The 20,910-nt window shown below is 34.9% G+C and overlaps 1 protein-coding gene and 1 pseudogene across 9 annotated transcripts in view; both read right to left on the reverse strand.

The window, feature by feature from the left end:
• The window catches only part of EXOC6B (exocyst complex component 6B), a 603,982-nt gene that overhangs the window by 200,838 nt on the left and 382,234 nt on the right, over positions 1-20,910 (reverse strand). The gene's annotated exons all lie outside the window — the stretch shown is intronic.
• LOC113603293 (ATP synthase F(0) complex subunit C2, mitochondrial-like) lies at positions 6,796-20,381 on the reverse strand (annotated as a pseudogene).

Consider the following 20,910-nt stretch of genomic DNA (forward strand, 5'->3'; position numbering starts at 1 on the left):
TTTGAACACAGAAGATAAAGTTAACTTCAGGTCAACTGATGTTTGTAATGGGGAGCCAAGAAAAAAAAAATGAAACATCAAATAATCAAGGGGCACCAAGGTGGCTCAGTCAGTTAAGCACCAGACTCTTGATTTTGGCTCAGGTCACAATCTCGCAGTTTGTAGGAGTGAGCCCTGTGTCTGGCTCCATGTTGACAGTGTGGAGCCTGGTTGGGATTTTCTCTCTCCCTCTCTCTCTGCCCCTCCCCCATTTGTGCATTCATGCACGTGTGTTCTCTCTCCCCCTCTCTCTGTCAAAATAAATAAACAAACATTTTTAAATGCTGGAATAATAATACTAATCTTGATCTAAAACACTGCAACATATTAAAACTATAGCAGAGGAAGAGGGAGATAACGCAAATGTGTGATAAACCACTTATATTATGTCACATATGAAAATTTTCACACTAATTCTAACACTTGGAGAATTACAAATTTAAGAGTATTTTGGAAAAAATGAAAGGACTTATGTTTTTCAAAGCTCTGGGGATGTGCAAAAGCTATAAAATATGGCATAGGTACCAAAACAAACAAAAGAAAATTTAAAAAGAGAAAGAAAGAACAAAACAACACACTCATAACCAAATAAATAGCACAATAATTGTATATTGTTTAAATTATCTTATTAAAAGACAAAGGCAAGACCAAAAAATTGATGAAACTGACAGATAAAATAATGGGTAAAGAGAGAGAGGGAAGCATAAGTCTCATGAGACTCTTTTTTTTTTTTTAATCTTTTTTTATGTTTATTTATTTTTGAGAGAAAGAGAGACAGAGTGCTAGCAGGGAAGGGGCAGAGAGAGGGGGAGAAACAGAATCTGAAGCAGGCTCCAGGCTCTGAGATGTCAGCACAGAGCCTGACATGGGGCTCAAACCCACGAACTGCAAGATCATGACCTGAGCCAAAGTTGGACACTTAACCGACTGAGCCACCCAGGCGCCCCAGCAAACCATAAGACTCTTAGTGATAGAGAACAAACTGAGGGTTGATGGAGGGAAGTGGGTTAAATGGGTGATGGGTATTAAGGAGCGCACTTGCTATAATGAGCACTGGGCATTATATGTAAGTGATGAATCACTAAATCTACTCTTGAAACTGGTATTACACTACATGTTAACTAACTAGAATTTAAATAACAATTTGAAAAAAATAATGGGTAAATATACATAAGGAAAAAGCAAATGTAAATGAAGAGGCAGTAATATATTGATAACAGATAAATCCAAATTCAAGGGGCTCACTAGTGGTAGGTAATGGGGAAATGATAAATAAAAGACCAAAAACTGCCAGTGACAATACCAAATGTTGACAAAAATTTAGAGTAACCATAACTCTCATACTATGGTTTTAGAGACGTAAAATGATCTGGTTACCATCAAAGACCACTTGGCAGTTTCTTAACAACGTTAAAACTATACATTTATTTACCATTTGACACCAATACAAATTAAAATAAAACTGAATACATGGATTCATTCTTAACATCAAAAAAATAGAGAAAATTAGACACTATGAGCTTCCCAACTTAACACAATTAGAAATATACGTATGTATTTATAAAGTATGTTTGACAAAGTTACATCTGTATTTAACCACCGGTTTAAAGAAAATACGGAGCTCAGAGGACCATGTTAAGTGACATCATAGCGATATACCATGGGACATCCTGCAAAATAAGTAGGTGGTTTTCTTTAACAAATAATGGACAAAGAATTAAAAAAAATGTAGAGTGTGTACAGATAAAAAAAGACTTAGGAGGCTTCCAATTACAACGCAGCTGATGTAAAACAAATCTTCCCACCAAGACCCACTGTAAAACTTGATAAAATAACACAAACAAAACAAAATAAAAACAGATGTTTGAAGGCATCAAAGACCAATGAAGGACGCAAAGATTTAAGGAAACAAAAGAGAAAAGTTAAACGGTGGAATTTCTCTCATGTTTCTTCCCTTTGGGGCATTTGCTTCTTCCCAACACAGAATTCGGAGGCTGAGAAGGAAAGTGGAGCTGCTCAATGATGTGGAGTCAAATAATAATGGATTTAGCACTCTTACTTCAGGTCCTCAGACACAAAGACAGTCAAAATCAGGGAATAAGATGATGTTGGAGGAAAGCGTACTGCAGAGATTGACATTCCTTCTATTGTTTCCTTTCACTTGATCCTAAACTGTAAGGGGGCATGAAACACAAACAACAATCAGGAAGAATCAGCTAAGAGATGAGAAAGCTAAGTAGAATTTAAGCAGTCTCGTGGGGCTAGGCAGAGGTTTGGAGATCAAGATCCACCAAGGAATAAGGGCACTGGCAAACAGGCCAAGATCCAGGTTGAAATTCCAACAGGACCATACCTTATGATTACATGCAAACCAGAAACAGACTAATCTTTACAAAGCCTTAAGGATAGCCTAGTTTGCAGTGAGAATACATGGTCCAGAACTTAAAAAAAAAATTATCAGAAGTATCAAAAGACAGAAATATATCATGAGAGGGGGTGGGGCAAAACAAGATAAAAAATAGAAAACAAAAACAAACCCTTGGATAATTCAGATACTGTAATTCTCGTATGAAATAATGTTTATAAAATTGGTAATAAGAGAATTTTACTAGAGATCTGAGATCTATCAATAGAAAATTGATAAGAATTCTAAACTGAAAAACACAATTTCTGAAGCTGAGAACCCAAAATATGTTTTTAATGACATATAAGACATGGCAGAAGAAAGGATTTATATACTAGAAGATAGGTCCAACAAAATATTCAGACTCCGGCAAAGAAAGAAAACTAGATGTATAAAACAAAGTGTTTTAAGAAACATACGAAACAAAGTAAAAGAACTAATAAAGTGTAACTGAAGTCCTAGGAAGAAAGTAAAAGAAGAGAGAACTGGACAGAAGAAATAGTTGATGAGATACTGGCTGGGAATTTTTCAAAACAAATGAAGGACATTAAGCCCCAAATCCAAGAAGCTCTATGAACGTCAAATAAAATAAACAAGAAGAGTCCCACATCTAGAAACATTTTAACACAAATAAAGAAAATTAAAGGAAAAAAGAAAATATTCCTTTCTATTCCTAGTTGTCTGAGTGTTTTTGCCACAAGAGTGTTGGATTTTTTTAAAATCATTTATCTGCAAAATTGTAACAATAACGTGGTATTCTTCCTTCACTCGTTAATGTAGTGTATTACCTGACTGCTTCTGTGATAGTGGGCGAGTATTATATTCCTAGGTAAGATCCCAGTTGGTCAGGGTGCATAATACTTTCAATATTGTTGGATTCACTTCACTAGTAATTTGTTGAGGGTTTGTGGTTATATATTGATGTAGAATACTGGCCTGTAATTTTCTTTTCTAGTGATGTCTTTATTTGGCTTTGGTATCAGGGTAATGTTGCTGTCCTAAAATGAGTTAGGAAGTGTTCCCTGCTCTTATATTTTTTGGAAGAGTTTAAGAAGAATTGGTATTAATTCGTTTTAAATGTTTGGTAGAATTCACCAGTGAATCCACCTGGTCCTGGACTTTTTTGGGAGGTTTTTGATTACTAATTCAATCTCTTTACTTATTATAGGTCTATTATAATTTTCTTTCTTCTGTAACCAGTTTAGGTAAAGTGTGTTTCTATAATTTTGCTCTTTTCATCTAGGTTACCTTTATGTTGTCATAAATTACATTTTTTACACACTTACACCCAGTAAGATAGATTTGTAATTCTTGTTATGCATTTGTGTTTTAAATCAAGTAGTAATACAAAGTAGAGGTACAAATCAAAAATACAATAATACTGACTCTTATATGTATTTACCTTTACTGGAAATCTTCACTTCCTTAAACAGCTTCAAGTTACTGGCTAGTGCCCTTTCATTTAAACCTAAAGGAACCCCTTTAGCATTTCTTGTTCTTAAAGGGGATGAACTCCTTCAGCTTTTATCTAGATATGTCAGTTTATCTAGATATGTTTTCAACTTCATTTTTGAAGGACAGTTTGTCAAATACAGAATTCTTGGTTAATAAGGTTTTCTTTCTTTTCTTTTTTTTCTTTCAGCTCTTTGACTATAGAAACCTACTGCCTTCTGTTCTCCAAAGTTTCCGCTGAGAAAACTGGGATAATTTGAGCATGAGGTAGCCCTTAGACAGGTTAGGAGAAACATACACAATACTTTGTGTAGGAGATGTGCTTTGACCCCTCTGCAGTCAGTAAACAGGGACCCACGTTCGGGAAATGGGCTGCAGCTGCTTCAAGACAACCAACTTGCTTGGTGGGAAAGCGGGGAAAGGGCAAGTAAAAACACCACACAGATATCCTGTTATCAGACTGCCTTTTTCTTAACTCAGCATTCATGTGGTCAATGTTTTTGTGGTGGGATGAGAGTTTGGAGCTGCCCACTCCACCATTTTCCTGATATCCCTCCCAGAGGTGACTCTTCTTAATTCAAGCAGCCATGTCACAACTGTATGTCACAGATGAGAGTTCCCCAAACTGGTTTACAGAGACAGGTTCCATGGTTCTTGATGGGACATTTTCCACACTTTTGTGACTGTCTAAAAACATAAGTTAATTGTGGTTTGTTTTATCTGAATGCTTGTTTTTATAACTGAAAACCATTATATGATTTCAGTGTTGGCCTTACATTTGTATTTACAATTACCTTGGTATCAAGTAACAGGTCATTTTTGCTATGAGCAAAAGGGCAGACATGGACCTTTATGCAACTGTATCAAGTCAAACCAGGTTATCACACAGTATAAAAAAGTTTCACAATAGGTTAACCAGACAAAATTGGCAGAAAAGTCATACATTGCACGTGACTCTGAAAATCCTGCATTGACACTTAGTACTATTCGTGGTGTATGTAGCAACTTAGCTTTAGCAAAACCGTAAAATTGACGTTATGAAGGTAATATTGTTAATTTTAATTTTATTCATCATAAATTTTTATATTTAAGTTGTAAATCTGTTTTAGGTGATAATTATATAAGGATTGTATGGATAAGGTATTTATCTCTACTTTCTGTTTACATACATATAGGTAGCACTATCCAAAAAATGGGAAGAATTTAAGAGACCAAGAAATTTTAACTCTGGCAATATGGCAGACTGAGCTGACACGAAACATAGAAATTATGGATTCCATATCATAGCATGTTTTAGTTAAAAAACTGAGTTTGAAAGAAAAGGAAATATCCATGTACTAGGAAAAACAACAACAACAACAAACCCAAAACCTAACGAAATTTTGCTCAGATCTCAGGAAGACATGAGGCCAGAATTACCTAACAGCTACATATTGGGCTTTAATATCAATATGGGGATAGACCTCAGCTTCCACAGAAGAATGGAGATATAAACTAGACAGTGTCCCACTGTCTTAGCTCAAGCTGTTACAACGAAGTACAATAGGCTGGGTGGCTTATAAATATTAGAAATTTATTTCTCATAGTTCTGGAGACTAGAAACCCAAGATCAGGATGCCAGCACGACTGGGTTTTGCTGAGTTGCAAACTCTTCTGAGTTGCAGACTGACAACCTCACACCGTATCCTCCCATGGTGGGAAGAAAACAAGCTAGTTCTCTAGCCTCTTCTTATAAAGGCACTAAGATTTAGATTTCAATATATGAATTTTAGGGGGACACAAATATTAAGTCCGTAACACCTGCCTACTTCTGAGACCTCGAAAGGCTACCCTTTCAGGGAGAAGAGATCATATTAAAGTGACATGGAAGTTTTGTTTTTAAGTGCATATAAAGTTATCCACTTGGTGTTGGGGAAAAAATATTCTTCCACAAGAAGTTAAAATCCAAATATTGGTGTGCTGTCAGAATTTATAATCGTCACATACTACAAAGAATCCCTAAGCTGAAATATGAACAAAAACTGATCCTGGATCAGTGAAACTCCTGAGACCATCAGGAAAAACAAATGTAAAAGAGCTCTACAGGGGCATTTTTATTAATATAGGAAATGTAATTCCCATGGAAAAACAATTCTTGTCAAAAATAAACTCATAATCAAAAATTTAAAACTACATAAAAAAATGATTTTTCATGAGGTAGAGTCTAAAGATCAACAAAATGAGGAAAAAGCACAGGCAGAGACCTGAGATAAAAGAACTTTTTGAAAGTTAAAATAAAAGATATATTTAAGATGACAAGAGAAAAGGAATTTAAATAATCACAAAATAATAGAACACTATGAACAGACAGATATGGAAAAAAAAAACCACATAGGACCTCTAGAAAAATACACACTGAAATTTAAAATTCAATGTATTATATAAACAACAGATTCGACTACAAGACAGATCTGATGAATTACCTAAAATATAAGACAGAGATATAAAAAGACAAAAATCTTCAAAGTTGTAAGAAAGAAAAGACAAGTTTCCTATAAAGGAACAATAAATAAGGCTGACAGCAACAAGAAGAAGCTAGAAGATAACGGAATAATATCTTCAAAAGGCAGAAGGAAGGCTCATCTGGGTGGCTGTCAGCTAAGCATCCGATTCTTGATTTCGGCTCAGTCCATGATCTTATGGTTTGTGAGTTTGAGCCCCACATCAGACTTTGTGCTGACAGCGTGCAACCTGTCTGGGATTCTCTCTCTTTCCCTCTCTCTGCTCTTCCCCCACTTTCTCTCTCTCTTTCAAAATAAATAGACATTAAAAAAAAAAGCAGAAGGAAAATAAGGTTTAAATCAGAGTTCTAACCCTAGCTAGAGATGAACTGAGGTAGAATAAGAACACTTTCAGATAAGAGGGGCTCATCCATCACTTAAGTCTGAGAACAGTGATCAAGGTAACAACCAGAAGCAAAATAATAAATTATTTTTTATTATTAATAAGTATTTTTAAAATAAAATTATTTTTAAAAATTTAAAGTACACAAAAGCAAAATAATTGATCTAGGATTGCTCCGACCAGAGTTGAGTAGAAGAGGATATAGTTCTAGATCAATAACATTCTTAAATTTCAACATACATCAGAATTCCCTGGAGGACTTATAAAAACAGATTGCTAGGGCAAAAGCTTGAGTTTCTGATTCAGTAATGTCTGGGATGGGGCCCAAGATTTTGGATTTTTTCAACAAGTTCTATGATGATGTTGACACCAGTCTTCCAGGGACCACATTTTGAAAACTGTTAATAAATATTCTTCTACAATGCCTTAGATCAATTGAGCTTTTTGGTAGACCTATCGTCTTACTTATTTAACCTGAACTCAGTCCACTCAAATTCTCAAGTCTTTATAGGCACTGTTGATTTGAATAACTTACTAAACACTCCCACTCCTTGTTTTCTATCTGTATTGAAAACATCAACAAAAAGCATGTTCTACATGGTAGATCATTAATAACATATTCATCTATGAAAGACAGCATATTATTCTTCGTATTTTAGCTTCAGCTCATCAAGCTAAAGAGAGTTGCAGACCGTGGTCTTCTCTAATTTATAAGTGAGCCAGTTTCTGAGATCTCTTGGTGTCCTTTCTCTGACATTAAGAGAACTCAAAGACTCTGTCCGCACAGAGTATTCTTCAAATTATTATTTTTTAATCCCATAACAACAGAATTGCAAAGAATGTAAAAAAAAAAACACAAAAAACAAAAACACAATGAATCAACTACATAATGCTTTCCAAAAACTTTTGAAAAATAACTGTTGGCTCCTCAACTATATGAATAGTTTATCTAACTGTCCAATTACTAGTTGTCCAAAAAAAGTTTTATAAATACTCATCTGAAACTGAAAAAAAAAAATCACTTTCAAGTTTGAGTGCTTGACTCCAGTTAGCTAATGAGACAAGAAGACAAAGAACCCTGCCATTTCCACATGACATGGACAGAGGCCCTCTGTGCAGGGATATATTAATATGCTGAGAGAACAGCCTATCAGAGAACAGATGCGCTCAGTGTCAATCGGTTAAACTTTAGAAATTAATGACCTTCGCTAGCTTTGCTTAGTATTTTTTGTGCCAACTTCTTCAGTACCACAGTTCAATTCAAGTCAGTTAGACAGACCTAAGACAAATCCTAAGAATACAATCTCCAAGTCTATAAAAATTTACCAGTTTGCTGAAATTGCCCAGCTCTGCTCACATTTACCACAATTCAAGATGCTCTGCTTCGCAGAGGATCAACAGTCAAGACAATTACTAGATTACAATATAACGTTTAGGATAGTTCTTTTTTTCCCTAATGTAAGACTCTATGTCCACGGCCTTGACTGAATTAACCTGGTAATAAGTACTCTCCTGTCACTGAACTGGTGAAAATCTTTTTGGAATTGATATGAACATGCTGTGTTTTTATGTATCTTTCTTTTCTGAAACATAATCAACTGCTATAGCAACCCTGAGGGATCCTTAAGTTTCTGGTACTCGCTCATATTATCAAGCCAGGAAAGATAATGGGCCCTAAGGCTCTCTATTCAATTAAAGAAGGCAAGTCTTCAGACTATCGCTTTTGCCCAATCTTCTAAATTTAGCTATGGAGTTCTGAAAGTTTACAAATCAAAGAACAAACAAAGGAAAAGATGCTGAGCCTGGGGTCCTGCAAAGAATACAGTGATCAAAGTCCAAATCACTGCGCTTGTTGCAAAAAAAAAAAAAAACCAACAACAACAACAACAAAAAAGGCAGTAGGGGAAAGAAGCAAAGTTTTCTCAGGTTAAAACAAAAAACTATGTCTGAAGTGTCTTGAAAACTCTTGAAAATGTACTGACACTATAGTTTGAAATGTCTGGAAGACTTTCCATGTATTTTCTGACTGTATTCAATCACAGACAGATGGTACAGCTCACTGTCCAAAGTGTGACCAACAAGTTTAGATCCCAGCTTCTAGAATTAACCATGCCAAGGTAAAAACCAATTGAATAAAACTGTTGCAGAACACTGCTTCACTACACTAATGAGGAGCACTAGGTAGCACAAAGTGAAATTCTGACCACTGGCGCTGACCTTACAACAAAGCAATTAGGATCCCGGAATGTGAAAAACAGTAACACTATATATGGTACATACGCAATACTGCCAAACAGCAACAATCGTTTTTACTCTGTATCTTTCATTAGCAAAGTGCAGAGAAAAAGTGATTTTTTTTTTCCAGGAGATTTTGGAGTCTTAGCGTTTTCAGAATTCTAGAGGTGAAATCAAAAACTCTGAGCAATATTGATTTATCAGACAACTTACACTAGGTTATGCTGCAGTAACAAATAATTCCCAAATCTTGGTGGCTTACAACTACAAAGATTTATTTCACGTTACATGTCAGCCAGGGCAGGCTGAGGAAGCAGCACATGCTTCCTGGCAGAGGGAAGACAGCCACGGCAGAACAATGTAATGTTTGTTAGGGATTCTGCTTGGAGGTGATAGCCATTCCTCTGTTCACATTTCATTGGACACAGCAAGTCACACAGCCAAGCTTGAGATCACTGGGTGGAGAATTAGATTTCTCACACCCTACTCCCCAGAGGTGATAACCTGAAAATCCTATCCAATCATGCCAAAAGAGTCACAAAAAAGTCCATAATCCTGTAACAGACTCTATTTAAAGTCCAGATCTGGCACCTTTTACTCTGGAGACCAACAAACTAAAATGACAAGTTAGCTGCCCCTCAAACATCCAGCATATAATTGTAGAATGGGAATACTACAACTAGAATAAACCTTCAATTCAGAAAGGGGAAGACAGGAAACATACAGCCGTCTCTTATCCGTGTGAATTCTGAAACTCTGCTGGGCCGAAGATGTAAGAGCTGCTTGCCCCCAGGGTGGAGAACATTCCTTAATCATTTCTTAATCTGCTTTCCTGTAGCTGCTTCCTCACTCACTGTACTCTGAGGCTGCTGGCTCTGCCCTCTGGGAAGTCATTAGTTTTTCTTGATCCTCACTGCCTACTCACTTTCATTGAATCTGAAGTTTTAACAAAACTGTGAGAGTGTTAGCTCTGATGTGGTCTTTAGTAGACACCTGAAATATAATGGGCTTCTGTGGATCCAAATAATTTTCAGTTATATATTTTATCAGTTGAAAATGAGGAAGAGTTAAATATGTTGACTCTTCAATTCCTGGAATTTCTAGATTCTCCCTATTCCCTTTATACCCTGCTTATAAACAGGCCAATTCTTTCCTGAGTTTATCTCCATTTGTAAACAAATGAAGCCAGTGGCAACCAAAGAACATTGGTCCATTTTTTCTCCCAAAGTCTCCTAATGCCTAATACCACATATTAAATCTGGTATATCATCTGATTTCCAGTTATCTCAGGTGACAATTTCACCAAAAGTTCTATCATGGAAGCCACCTTCTGCCTAGCTCCACAGTCAATGTCATATATTTTAGGTGTTTTTCTACGTCTGTTTATTACAGCAGTATCCCATTTCCTTATCAACTTCTGTGTCAGTCAGCTTACACTCTGTTACGATACATTAACAACCCCTAAATCTCAGTGATTTACAAGCAAGGCTTATTCCTCACCCAAATTATTGTTGGCTAGGGATCAGCTTACTGTCATTTTTATTCTAGAACGAAGTTGGAAATGGGGCAGCTACCGTTGGGGACATTCAGTGCACATGGCAGAGGGGAAAGCTGGAAGAAGCACAGAATGGCTCTTAAAGCTTCCTCTTAGACGTAGCATATGAAAAACTTCCATTTCACTAGCCAGAGCAAGTCATATGGCCGAACCTAACACAGGGCAGGGAACTGAATAACTGTGAATGATACAATCTACTAAAATAATTTATCATAACAGATTGAATGAGGAAGCACGTTTAAGAATTCAGCTGTCTTCTATTAAACCAGACAAGAAAGAGATTGGCAAAAATGTAAAACAATGCTGCTCTGAAAAAGTACTTTGTTTAGAAAATAGTCATTTTTCATTAAAATGTTTTTCGCATTATCATATTGGATTTATTATTGCTCTTAAAATAAAATAATAAATACTTAAAAGACTTCTAAGACAATTCCTAATATAGCATATATCGATAGATGTAATGCAAATAAACGAAAGTCCTTTGGTGTCCTCAGTAACATGGGGGAGTATGAATAGTTCCCCAAACCAGAAAGTTTAAGAACTGCTGCTCTGTAGGACAAACAACAGTAATAATCCAAGGACTGGTTAGATTAAAATAGATGCAGTTTGATGGGGCACCTGGGTGGCTCAGTCAGTTAAGCGTCCAACTTCAGCTCAGGTCATGGTCTCACAACTCATGAGTTGGAGACCTGCGTTGGGCTCTGTGCTGACAGCTCAGAGCCTGGAGCCTGCTTCAGATTCTGTGTCTCCCTGTCTCTCTGCCCCTCCCTGCTTGTGCGCGCTCTCTCTCTCAAATATAAATAAACACTACAAAAAAATTTTTAATAGATGCAGTTTGAAAATCACAGGGCTGGCACAGAGTACACATTTACTAAATATTAAATATTATTGTTACTAATGATAAGAACTAAAGGGATGAAAAGTCAATGAAAATAAGAGAAGATTCTTTCATAAATACAATATTCAACACTTAAATCACAAAAGAACAATTTTTTTATTTTAACAAAAGGAAAATTCCTAAGGAATGTATAAATCAACTGTTATATTAGTGGCTCACTGATGACAAAAGCAATGCATCACTGTGGTAAAAAAAAAAAACTCCTCAAACATTATAGAAATACTGAACAAAGAAAAACAAAGTCCCTTATAATCCTACATTGAAGAGATAATGGATTTCAAACCTTGCATTTACCTCTGGAATTTTTTTTCTAACCAATATACCCTGCAGATACACAAACACACATACACACAAAGATTCTGGAAAAATGAGATCACACTAGATAAACTTACTTGTAACATACTTCAAAAAAATTTAATGTGTATCTTAAATAAATTTTAGTGTGCATTTGTACTGATCTATATATTTCATTACTTGGATGTATCAATATTTATTTAAGTGCTGACTGCTTCAATATCACCGCTTTAAAAAATGCTATCTTAACATCCTTACAGATATATTGTTGCCTATTTGTGATGATGCCTTGAAAATAATATATGAGAATGAAATTTTAAGTAAAAGGGTGGAGATACAGAATTTTAATAAATGAAGTCAACTGCCTAACAAAAATTCATATTCTAACAGTGCTTTCTTTGGTCACAACGTTGCGAAGACTGGGTATTTTCGATCATTACTCATATGACATATGAAAAATCTCACTGATACTTTCATTTGCATTTCTATAACCATGAGCACAAGGATACTTACTTATTGACCTTTGTATTTCTTTTTGCGATATGCACATTTTTCTTCTAATTTTTAATTACACTGTCATTATAAAAGATTCAAAATAATGAAGAATTTAATAGAGCAAAGTGTGAAAATTCTTCACATTTACTCACCAGACAAACTCCCTTCCAGAGGTTACCTATCAGCACGGAATACATTCTTCCAGTCTGGCTTGTATGCATTTTCATACATGCGCAAGTGCATATATTTCTTCTTAAAACATAAAATCATAATAAATCTGTTGTATAACTCAATCTTATCAAACAGGAACTTACCACATCACTGTGTTCTTTTAAAAGGTTAAGTATTATTCCAAGTACTTACTATGCTATATACTATAATTTACCTTATAAGCCCCCTATTCATGGGCATCTGAATTGTTTTCAATTTTTTATGTAACAATGTTGCAATTAATATTTATGTATATTGATTTTCAATGGGTACAAGATGAAACTGTGGACTATATGAAAGTGCACTTTTAAGTTTTACTAGATACTGGTAGGGTGTGTTCCAAAAGGGCTTTTTATCATGAAAATGTAGGAGAGAACTGATTTTCCTGTCTTTTATCAGCCTTTATCAGTTATGCTCATAGGATAGAAAAATATTATTGTGATTTTAAACTTCATTTCTCTGATTACTAATGAGGGCTGAAAATCTTTTCATTTACTCACCAGTCATTTCTAGTTCTTCTTTTGCAAAACATTCACGTATATTCTTTCCCCATTTTTCTATTGAGCTTCTTCTTAATAATTTATAAGATCTAGATCTTAATCTTTGTTATGTATAAATATTCTCTTGGTTTGTCTTTAATTATCTAGAGTTATCTTTAATTCTCAGTTGGAGTATCTTGCATCATATATGAATTTCAACTTTTATGTGGTCAAGCACTTTAAAAATGTAATTTTGGTCTATTTTACCTCATTGTTATCTTTTTCTATTGCCACACTTCACTATTTTAGATGTTATTGTTTTAAACTGATTATTTCATACCCTGAATCTTTCTATCCAGGATTATTGTTTTTTCTTCCTGCTAATAATTTGGTTTTCTTCTAGGTCCCTCATAAAATTTCTGTGTTTCCTCTTATATGTTGTACATACTTCTTGTCATATTTATTTCTACGTATTTTATCATTTTTCTTACAGTTGTGAATGCAATCCATTTTCATCACATTTTGTTATATAGTATAATGTAGAGACAAAGCTGAAGAACATGATATGCAACATTGTATCGGGGACTATTACTAAACTCTCACTAATTCTAATATGTTTGCAATTGGTTGTCTTGGCTTGTTTCAAATGGACAATCACGTGGTCTACAAACAACTTTCTCACATCCTTTCCAACAGTCCCACTGCTTATTATTTTTCCTGTCTTACTGCACTGGCTCAGACCTCCTGAAAAATACTGAATGACCGTGGTGACAATGGGCTTGTTTGTTCTCCCTCTGGCATAATAGGATGTTTCTAATGTTTCACCATTAAACATGATGTTTGTTCCATATCCCTGGTAAACAGCATCTATCAAATTAATGAAGTTTCTGTTCATTATTAGCTTGTTCAGTTTCTATTACGAATGTCTGTTAAAGTACATCAAATGTTAAACTGTTGATTTCATGTTAAAGTATTAAATTGTTTTCAATATTTGAGAGATGATCATACAGTTTTTCCCTTTTAATCTTCCTGTGTACTGTGTATTTTTTTAACAATGTGATATATACCTTTCTTATCTAATTTTGAGGTTGTTTGCCTTAAGTTCTATTTTATATAATGTTAATATTGCTTTCTTTTTCTTAAATCTGGCTGGAATATTTGCTCACACATTTCTTTTATATCCTTCTATCCTGTTTTATTTGAGTGGTATTTCTTGTAAACAACACAAAGTCAAATTTTTATTTAAGGCAAATCTCATAGTCTCTATGTTTAAAAGACAATTTTACTATTTTTACATTAATGTCGTTTTTGACACATTTGGACTTACTACCATCATCTTATTTCATATTTTCTCTCTAATCACACTTTGTTTTTAACTTCTCCTAATCTGGATCAGTCAAATTTTCCTGTTTATGTTTCTCCCTCTGCTGCTTTAATATTTTAATTTTGTTTAATGTTTGCTTATTTTTGAGAGAGACAGAGTGCAAGCAGGGGAGGGGCAGAAAGACAGGGAGACACAGAATCCGAAGCAGGCTCCAGGCTCTGAGCTGTCAGCACAGAGCCTGACGTGGGGCTCGAACCCAGGAACCGCACAATCCTGACCTGAGCCAAGGTCAGTCACTCAAATGACTGAGCCACCCACGCGCCCCTGTTTTAATATTTTTAGTTGCTACCCTGAAATTTTAAAACATTTAAAAGGTGTATTTCAGTTATTATCTAAAGATAATAAACACTGAGAGTCTCCAGTGGGATAAGACAAAAATCTTGGATGTTTTCTCTTACTTTTCTCCAAACTAGTATCTACTACATGTTGACATTATCTGAGATTTGTCATTTACAATATACATGAATATCATTTAGTTTTAACTATGAATTTACTAGTTTCTATGCTCATTGTTCTTGCCTGGATTTATGTTAAACTTTGCAACATACATTCCTTAGTGATTTCACAGAATCATGGAAAGTTTCTGAGTTCTACATCCTACAATGTCTTTCTTTTGCTATGCCGCTTTAAATACCAGTTCAGGCATAATAGAAGTCTAATTCCAAAATGATTTCCCTTCAGAAACTTAACAATACTCATTTTCTTCTAGTATCCAATGTTGCTAATACTCATTTATCCAAGCTTACTAGAGCATCCTTCAGCTGTTTCTATTCTATTTGGCTAATATATTGAGTTTTAAAAAATTCATTTAGCATATTTTTAATTTTTACATTTCCATTCTTTTGAATTTCTCTGAGGATATTAAACTTACTTTTGAAAGTTCTTTTAAGTCAGATGTTAGTTCTTCTCTTTGTCATTGAGTGCCTACCCTTCATGTTGTTGGTTTCCTCAATTACTGGCTTGACTTGTCTATTCATCTTTGTATTTAGGAATCCATTTATCTTTCTATTAATTCTGGTTATATCTACAGTAGTATGTCCCCAGTGACTGTGGTACAGGATGGGACATGTTTCTGGGGAGAGTGGACTGACAGTTTATATTCAGGCTGTGAGTGACTCCCATCTCTCCTTAAAAGGGCATTATCTACATAGAGATTGCCTTATCAAGTCAGCTGTGATATCCAAACACTTTGTTAGACACATGAGCCACTTCTCAGTTGTCCACTGAAAAGAAGTAGGAGAGGGTTAGAGAGCCAATGGGTCAACTTCTTTCCAAAAAAAATCACACTGACAATTGTCCCAGAGTCAATTCTCTATTAGTGTCAGTAGTGTTGAATAAGAATTACCAGAACAGATATTTATTATAGGAAAAGGGAAAGACATTAAGAAAACATCGCTAAATTTGGAAGAACTCTATAGAAGTATGACAAACATTGTAGGAAAAAAGTCAGACCTGGAAAAAGACAAGAGTATAGCTACTAGTAAAGACAGTCAGAACCTTAGAATGATTTGAAACCTTTTTATTATGCATGAGGGTAGCTAAAGAAACAGAAATAATCATACAAAAAGGAGTTAAAAGTGTTAGTAAAAGATGCATAGCACATAATCCACTCTCGGTTGCCTTGGTAATAGGACCCCACACCATGACCATAAGAAAAAAACCTGAAATGAATAATAAGTAAAAACTGGGCCAAATATACTCTTGTTAACTACACCTTGGGTATTGGTGAAGAGTTTGAGAGGGAGTTATGCCACTGAAAAAAATAAGGCATGAAGAATATAACTTATCTGTAAAAGAGTTAAGCTTATGCTGATAACTCAAGATAGCTTCTGGGAAGTGCTACCATGGAGTTGCATACCGTGTTATCTTGCCAATTCTATTCACTGACCTCACTGCAGAGAGGGAATCATGGACTTTCTCTCCTGGGGTACAATATAAGTAGGCTAGAGTCTGGAGAAATCCAAGAGCCCTTCTGCTTACAGTTTGCTCAGTACTCTTATCCCAATCATCCTAGAATTAAGCGAGTCAGCAGGGAAATAAAAGAATGAGGAGCCAATATGCTGGCTCTCAGCTTGGTACACTTGAACAAGAGCGATTTCATACTTGACCTTTAGAGAATGGTTTACTCCGGTATTTTTCCCCAAATAATCACACACACACACACACACACACACACACACACACACACACGCGCGCACGTGTGTTTATATTTCAAAATTCCCTTATCTTGTATGCCAATGGCATTCTTTTTCTTTTCCTTATTAATACAGTATTTATTTGTCTTCTCTTTGTCAATCCCCTGAGCCAACCATTTTCCCCAGCCTGTCTGGGGAGGTATAAGAAAAGGACCATACAGGGCTGACAAGACAAAGGAGGTGAAGATGGCTCCTTCCCATGGTGAACAAGAAGGGCCACCATCAGGTGAAAGAGACCCATGGTCTCCAAAAGTACATAGCCCAAAATGGCATAGGAGAAAAGCTGTCGCTTCAGAGAAGGGTTCCTGGCATAACCAATAATGAAATTCCCAAACACAGTCCCAATTCCAGCCCCAGAGCTGGCCACCCCTATAACGGCTGCCCCAGACCTAAGAACTTGGCTGCTGTGTGGATGTCACTTTAAATGGCACCAGTTTGGCAGCTGCAGCTAGGAATAAGTGAGGTCAGGGTACATGGGGCAGCTACTGTTTTGGCACCACTGCAGACAATGATTGGCTCAACAGCTGACAGGTGCTCCTCATCAAGCAGGGGATGGAAGGAACTTTGCACAGGCATAAAGCTTCAAAGGATGAGGGGCTGTGGCTGAGAGTGGCTCCCCGTGCAGAGAAGACAGAGAGGGCACCAGTTACACTCTCTTTCCTTTCACTGCTAGTAAGTTATTTCCACTTAAAAGATATATCTGCACTATTATTTTATGGGATTGGAAAGTTAAAGAATATTTGAACATGTGTACCTCGTCTACCTTGACCATATACATTTTTAATTGGTAGTATTTTAACTCAATATCTAAGAGCATGCTATATGCTTTTAATATTTATTATGAAATTAGCCCTGTCTGTTCTTACTAGACTTTGGACCATTTACAGTGATTTTGACAGGGAAGTATTAAGAGTTTTAATAATAAAAAAAATAAAGAGTTTTCACAATCAAATTTAAGACTACTCCTTTATGGCCCCTGTGTTTTGTACCATGATAAGAAAACCTCTTCTAATACCTTTGTGACTTTTTAAACACATATATTTAAATCTTTGTGTAAGGACAGTGAAAGGAATCTATTTTTTCCCCATCTTAACTCTGTTGTTACATTTATCCCATAATCCATCCTGGTTCCCAGTGATCTGATATATATTTATTATATATGAAATTCCCAAATAGTCTTGGCTACTCCAAGGAGTGTAACCTTCCAAACTAGGTAAAAAAAAGTTCTCCCTAATTTTCTTTAGAATTTTACTGATCATTCCTTTTCTCACATTCTTTCTTCTAGATAAACTGTACATAATTGTAATAAATCCAATGCAAATCCCACTGGGATTTTTATTGCGTTGCTTTGTATTAATGGATAATCGACAAACATTTTACCATATGAACAGGTTATCTTACAAACATTTTACCATATGAACAGGTCATTTTATGATACTTGGTAGAGTTTTATAAATTTCCCAATACAGTATTCACATATTTCATGTTTATTCCTAAATGTTCTAATGTTTTTTTAGCTATTATGAGTGGGATTTTTATATCCATTACATTTTCAGGTTTTGGTTTATACATGGGAAAACTACAAATTAATGTAATTATTAAATTACATATTTTTTGTTTCTAATCAATTGTTCCTTAGTTAGGTTTGATGGTATTCCAGTTGTTAGACCACATAATTGACAAGTAGTAATAATTTTACCTTATTTATGTATTTATTTGTTGCCCTTTTATTTGTTTGCATTTATTATTTGTTGCTCTTCCATAATTGCCTTAGCAAGCACCTCCAGAGAAAAATCATTAAGTAATGATGTTAGAAAACCTTTTAAACACATACACACAGAAACACACACACACACAGACACACACACACACACACGTTTATTTTAAGAAAATGTTTATACATTAATGTTTATAAAGATTTTCTATAGGAATGTTCAATTATACACCAAATGTTTTTAGGTATTCAAAATTTAATCTTTTGTATTTCAGTATAATCTCAGAATTACATTGAACTAACCCTGCGTTCCTAGATGAATTTCATTTGATCATGGCTTATGTTCTTTTAATACATTGGTCTATTGTGTTTGCTGAATTTTTAAAGATGATTTTCATCAATATTGTGCAAATTGACTTGTTGATTTTTTTCAACTTTTTTTAAAAGAGTTATTTCATTTTGAGAGAGGGAGAGAGAGTGCACAAGTGAGGGAGAGGGGCAGAGGCAGGGGGAAGGGAGGGGGAAGAGAGAGGAAGAGAGAGAGAGAGAGAGAGAGAGAGAGAGAGAGAGAGAGAGAGAGGGAATCTTAAGCAGGTTCCATGTTCAGTGCAGAACCCGACTTGGGGGCTGGATCCTGGGATCATGACATGAGCTGAAATCAAGAGTCGGACACTAAACCAACTGAGCCACCTAGGTGTCCCTTTTACTTTTTGATGTCAGGTTTCATACCAATATTTTGTTGTCTCATGAATGTAATTGTTAGTTATGCCTTCTATCTCCAATGTCAAGAACCTTTTTAATGGCATTAATATTACTTGTTCCTTAACAGTTAAGCAGAATTCATCCATGAAGCCATCTAGAAGGCATTTTAATTAAGAGGTAAGGATAGATAAGCTCTTTGTAACAGTTTTATTCTTCTATTATTCTAACTTTTGATTTTTCTAACCCCTTTAAAATCTGCTTAAAATTTCCTAGAAAACTATATATTTCATCTAAAATTTCAAATGTATAATATAGCTTTGTGTAAAGCTGTAGCATTCAATTTTGTCTGTATCTTAAATCATCTCCCAATTCTTTAACCTTTAATATTCCAAAATCTTTAATTTTAGATATTTCTGGCTTTCTTCCTTTCCCCAACTTAAGACTAATGACTTTTACATTATCAAAGAAAAAGCTCTTAAATCTATCAGTTCAACTGATACTGAATTCATTGATTAATGGCTTTGCCATTATTATTTAGTTCCTGTTGCTATCCTTTAGTTGCTGATTTTTTAAAAAATGCACATAATTGTTTTCTCATTCTTGATAGATTTAAACTAGAAACATCCAAGTTATGAATTTTCCTTAGGTATCCTTCTTAATTGTACCTTATAGGTTATGACATGTTTTGCTTTTATTACCATTATTCTAAAATTTTCCGGAAGTTAGAGTTTTTACTTCTATGATCACAGAATTGTTCAATAGAAAATTTTCTAATTGTCAGTGTTACTGTTACACAAATAAGTTGACTGTGCCTCCACATTTGCTGGCATTGCCATGTGAACCCAAGTCAGTCCGACGCCACAGTCTGAGCTCTCAACTGCTATTTCCTATTGCCTCCTCTCTCAGCATTTTTTTGTTTTCAATCTTTTGCTTTATGGCTTGTATTTTATGATCTTATATGTTTAAAATCTATATTTAATGCACTTTAAAATGCCAATAACTATAAGATGCGTTGTTATTTTTAAATGATCAGGAAAGAAAACATGGTGCCAATTATATCAGTAAGCCACAGTTGATTACAAGACAAATTCCAAGTCCAGAGATATTAAAATGTGAAAAGAAACGTTTGCAACTGATGAAATACACTAGTATGCTGAAGCCATATTTTTCCATTTATATACTTCAAAAATAAACTCCTTTAAGAAGGATGAAGCAATTAGCATGTTAATATGATATTCCCTCCCACGCACCCCCCCACCCCCGCCAGAACACTACATTTTTCTGGCTCTTTAACTTTTTATCCTAGCTAACTAGCATCAAATTACTATTTCTAAATGATATATTTTCTATTTGAAAATTTGATTACATACTTTTTCCCTAGTCTGCTTTATTCGGTGTTTAATCGGCTCATCACCAATGTTTCCACATGGTAATTTTACCATTTATGGATTTCTTTTGACTCCTTTTCTTTCTAAGCAAATTTTTACACAGGGTTCATAGAGGCTATAATTTCTTACTTTTAAAAAATATTTTTTAATTTTTGTTTTTAAAATAATTTTATACTTTTGAACCTAAGTAACCTATTTTGTTTTCCTTCAACATTCTATAGACATTATTACAGTGTCATCTGGGGTCTGAGAAAAAAATATGGGGCCAACTTAATTTTGTTTAACTTTGTAGGTGACTTTTTTCTTACTCTAGTAATACTTATGGAAATTTTTTAATCTTAAAAGTTACCAGAATTCTAAGTCTTCATTACTTTTTCCTAGTATTTAGTAAACTCTTTTCAATCTGTAGATTAAAGTCTTTTATTCCAGGGATGAGTTTTTTCCTTCTGTAGCAACAAATTTCCACTAACAGTTTTTCTTCTCTCTTAACTGCATTTTATGTGATTTTTCTCAAGAATTGCGCCTAAGTCATAAGTCCCATCTGCGGCATCATTCACTCCACATCTCCCTGTATCTAATGTGG

Source organism: Acinonyx jubatus, chromosome A3 (assembly GCF_027475565.1).
Source record: "Acinonyx jubatus isolate Ajub_Pintada_27869175 chromosome A3, VMU_Ajub_asm_v1.0, whole genome shotgun sequence".
Taxonomy (NCBI): Eukaryota; Metazoa; Chordata; class Mammalia; order Carnivora; family Felidae; genus Acinonyx; species Acinonyx jubatus.